We start from the raw sequence: 4,284 nt of genomic DNA on the forward strand, positions 1-4,284 counted from the left end.
GCCACCCGACAGGCGCGGCTGTCCTATGCCTCTTCCTCGGCCACGGCTGAGCTGGTGGGGGTCGGACTGGGCCTGGACCTGCTGCTGGAAATGGAGCCCTTGCCCGAGCGCTGCGCCCTGCTGTGCGACTCCCGAGTGGCCCTGGTGCGTCTTCAGGACGGAGACTCGCACTCCCTGTTGGTGCGTGGCATCCGGGAGAAGGCGGCACAGCTGGCGGACCGGGGCACTCAACTGTGCCTGCAGTGGGTCCCCGCCCACATTGGTCTGGATGGCAACGAGCGGGCGGACGAGCTGGCCGCCGGGGCACACGCGCTGCCTCCGTCGGACATGGTGGCTCAGGCGGCAGCGGACGACGCCCGCCTGCTCATCCAGCGACACATCCGGACCAAGCATCCGGACCCGCGGCTGCGTGTCGGAGGGGGCCTACCGCCTGTGCGGGCCTCACGCCTGCCTCGACGACTGCGCTCGGCCATCCTGCGCCTCCGAGTGGGGGACGTGTGGACGGCGGAGCGGAAGCACCGTCTGGGGCGGGCGACCAGCCCCTCCTGCACCCACTGCCGAGCGCCCGTGCAGTCCCTGCCGCACGTGCTATACGAGTGCCCCAAGTTTGCGGCAGGGCGGGCAGAGCTGCTGGTCGTGCTTCACGGAGCGCGGCCACTTGAGGATCTGCTCTGGCCCCCGGGCAGTGCTAGGGAGCGAGACAAAGTGCTCGAGGCCCTGGGTACATACCTGCGGGCCTCGGGGCTGCACAGCGCACTCCACTACAACTCTGCCTAGCTGCCCAGATTGTGGAGGAGTGCTGCTGCTGAAGCAGCTTCAGTACTTGTGTGTGTGCGTGTGTGACCCCTTTTACAAGTGTGCTGTGTCCTTTGTAGATTCATGTGTTGTCTATTTCTGTAGTGTTTCTCTGTAATGTTAATTTTCCCAGTGTGTAACCCTTTTTTTTTCTTATATTTACCCTTATTCCCCTTTTTCCTTTTTTTTCTCTTTTTTGTTTTATATTTACCCTTGCGCGAGTTACATGCATTGTAATGTCAACCTTCTCCCCCTATTCTCCTATTCCTATGTATTCTTTTCTCCCTATCCTCCCCCTCCCCCCTACACCAGCAGGCGTTCCGGTGTCCGCCCCCTAGGCGAGACAAATTACGCCTGTTGGTGGCTTTTCCTTTTCCTAAGTACAATAAATACATACATACATACATTTGCGTATAACATTCAAGTAAGTTGACCACCCTTTCGCAAAAAAAAAAAAAAAAAAAAAGTGAAGCACGGCATTGCCTGGATTTCGTTAATGCATACACACACACGCTGCCCAAAACGGTTACTAATTACAACACACAAAACGTCTTTCTGGGCAGACTTGAACGCTGCCTAACCCGGAGGCTCACGCGCTTTTCAAAAACAGACAGCAACTGTCAGCAGTTGCCACCGTGTCACTCACGGCAACGTAACCCGCCCCTCAAAAAGGCTGCGCCTTGGTAGCGGTACAGTACACTAGAATATATTCTCGTTCTTTACTGACACTGAGCGCGCTGCGAAGGGCGTCTTCATGACGTCGGCTTAGGGATTCTCGCATTTGTCGTCTGCTTCACTCGGGCTCGCTCTACCTGTTGTTTCTTTGCGCTCGGTTGACTTTTGATGTTTGTCCAAACCAGATTTTGCGTATGCGCAACTTTTTATTATAATAAAAGACTTAAAATCGCATACACAAGCTCAAGGCGTGATTTACAGTATAGTTTTCGACACCGCTTCGGAAGAAACATTGCCGGCGTGGCCCCATTCCTGCGAAGCCAGTCCTGTGTGGAGAGTCGGAGCTAGGCATCAGCTTCTGTATTCAGAAATCTTTCGAACAAAGGGAACATCCAGAGTCTAAAAACCGACAACAGCGAAAATGCAAAACCAAAACAAATTCCAGGCCTTCGGGGCTCTCGGCTTTGGCAGAAGGCACTACGATTCCTGGTAATCGTATGTAAGGTAAAACAGTTTTTGCAACCTTTCTGAACGCTCGAAAGTATTGTATCACATCACTTTACGTTGTCATAGCATGAAAGTGTGCCGACATGCACTATGGGACGCGAAAAACGTAGGTTGAGTTCCAAATAACCTATAGGGTGTGTATAGGCGTGTGCTGGTGCAGGCTTCTAACCAGTATGGAGGCTTATTGAGCAAAACGGGTAACGTATGTGTACGGTAAAAATACAGTAACAATATGTTTCTTCAGGCCTTGAGGGACATTTCGGTACATTTCCGACAGCCATGCCTTCCCAATATTCAGATATGTGTTATAGTAACACTGCACTCAAGAGTACGAAGAGGAGACGGAGGGGGAAAAAACATTATCAGTAAAATCGAGCTGGTTAGTGGGCGGGTTCCTCAGTCCAGGACAAAGAGTAAGAGTAATTTTCTTCAGTTCGTGGAACATCCCCCCGAGTAGGCCAGGATTTGCTCTTTACGCCTCAAGGGGTGGGAAAACAATTAATAGGTGCTTGAAGATATTCATCGGTTGTGATTCTTCATAATACTGAAAACCGGCACGTACACTATTTCTTGTGTTTCTAAGCGAGTATATCAAGCCTTCAGCACCGTAATCATGTCATAACTGTTCCGGCTGAGATTCAGTTATTTAGTTACGATAGAAAATCGGGGCGGAAAAGTCGCCTTTGAGTACTCTGGAGAACGTCGTCTGCGCCGTTTCGCGGTGGCGTAGCACAAACCTTCTCATTGCATTTGCATGTGAATAAACGCACGCTGCGAATATGTACCTTCTTGTTCGCAGCCATACCGAAAGCCAATTTTTGAAGAAGGTAGTGTATGCCTTACAGCCTGAAGAAAATATCCACACGAACTATGTGCGCCTCTCAAGCATCCCCAAACCTCCTAATTAGACGTGTGTGGCGGTGCAGAAAAACGAATGCGTTGGGCATAGAAAAAACATTCACCTGATACAAGTCAACAACAACGAAATGAACAGAAGACAACCGCTTTGTTTCCTGCTTTGCGATGCGCGTGTAGGGACGCGCTGCTTGTTGCGTAGCATTACACTGTTGAGTCTTCATAAGAACATCTCGAAAATACTTTAGGGGAGCCTACGCATTTTGCATACTTATCGAGGAGCTCTGAGCCCTGAACCTCGCAAATAAGCTAGAAAGGACGACACACGATTATATGACCGATGCTCTGAAGAAAGTTGGTCTCTCTCTCCTCGTTCGTTGCAAACTTGTGGGGTATACAGCTTGAAGTTATTAAGAGTTGTCCGAAGTTGGAAAAATAACTGAATTACTGGAAATACGCTTTTTGATGGCCTAAAAAATGTAATCGGGCGATTCTTAGCTTAAGCTTTGCTGCCCCTCACAAGCGGACCGCAGCGGCGCGACAGCGGCGCATGTGTAGCAGACGACAGAGGCGCGAGTCCCTAAGCTGACGTCAGAGCCAGGGGGCGCCACTGAAACATCTCACCACCAATAGTACCGGCGTGAGGCTCACTCTTGTGCCTTGGGCTCCTGTAATATCGGTTTGTTTCATTTCGAGTGGATTCTTTAGCTGGGACTGACGCTTTTTTGTAAAAGCAGTCAGCTCAGACCGCAAGTAAACGTAAAAGTAATCGTAAATATTTTCTTTATTCAACCTTTGTTTGCATGACCTACGGCTTTCCAATGACATTTCCGTGTAAAAGCAGCGCCACCGCAGCCGTAGTTGCCGCCGGCTCGGGGTAGGCTTGTCGTCAGTGGCCTTAGTCGTCAGCCCTTCCGCACGCGCTCTGCCGCTCTGTTGTTCTGTCGCTCTCTGTCGGCGATAATTTTTGAAGACATTCTCATTGAACACTCCCGAAAAACGAAAAAAAAAAAACTCCGTCGAGCCGGATTCGAACCACCGACCTATGGATGCCTATACCGAAGCCTCTACAGTCCACCGCTCTACCAACTGAGCTATCCACGGAACTTTTTTTTTCTTTATTGCAAAATTCAACAAAAGCACTTCAAAACATCGTATTCTCAGTGTAACAAACAATCACTTCACTTCACGGCAACTTTAAATGATTTTTACATGTCAATGCACTCTCATTTCAATCAATTTGTTAAATAAATCCAGAACATCATCGTCAAAACACATTTTTAAAACTTCACGGACCTTGCACACGTTTTCAATAAAATAACCCTGAACGGATCGGGCATTTACATCGTTATGCCGTACCGCTACCAGAAGAAAACTGCATCCCAGCAGTCTAGAAAAACATGTTCTATGGTCTCCGGTTTCTTGCACAGATAGCAGTCAGCTCCCCAGGGC

At 49.8% G+C, this 4,284-nt stretch overlaps 1 non-coding gene across 1 annotated transcript; it reads right to left on the reverse strand.

Annotated features, from left to right (window-relative positions):
• Positions 1 to 3,847: 3,847 nt before the first annotated feature.
• Trnay-gua (transfer RNA tyrosine (anticodon GUA)) lies at positions 3,848 to 3,936 on the reverse strand. Its single transcript is given in 2 exon segments — positions 3,848 to 3,883; positions 3,900 to 3,936. It is a non-coding gene; the product is annotated as a tRNA-Tyr (tRNA).
• Positions 3,937 to 4,284: the final 348 nt, after the last annotated feature.

This window comes from Haemaphysalis longicornis, unplaced genomic scaffold (genome assembly GCF_048455015.1).
Source record: "Haemaphysalis longicornis isolate Haplotype H1 unplaced genomic scaffold, Haemaphysalis longicornis Haplotype H1 scaffold_1, whole genome shotgun sequence".
NCBI classification, from domain to species: domain Eukaryota; kingdom Metazoa; phylum Arthropoda; class Arachnida; order Ixodida; family Ixodidae; genus Haemaphysalis; species Haemaphysalis longicornis.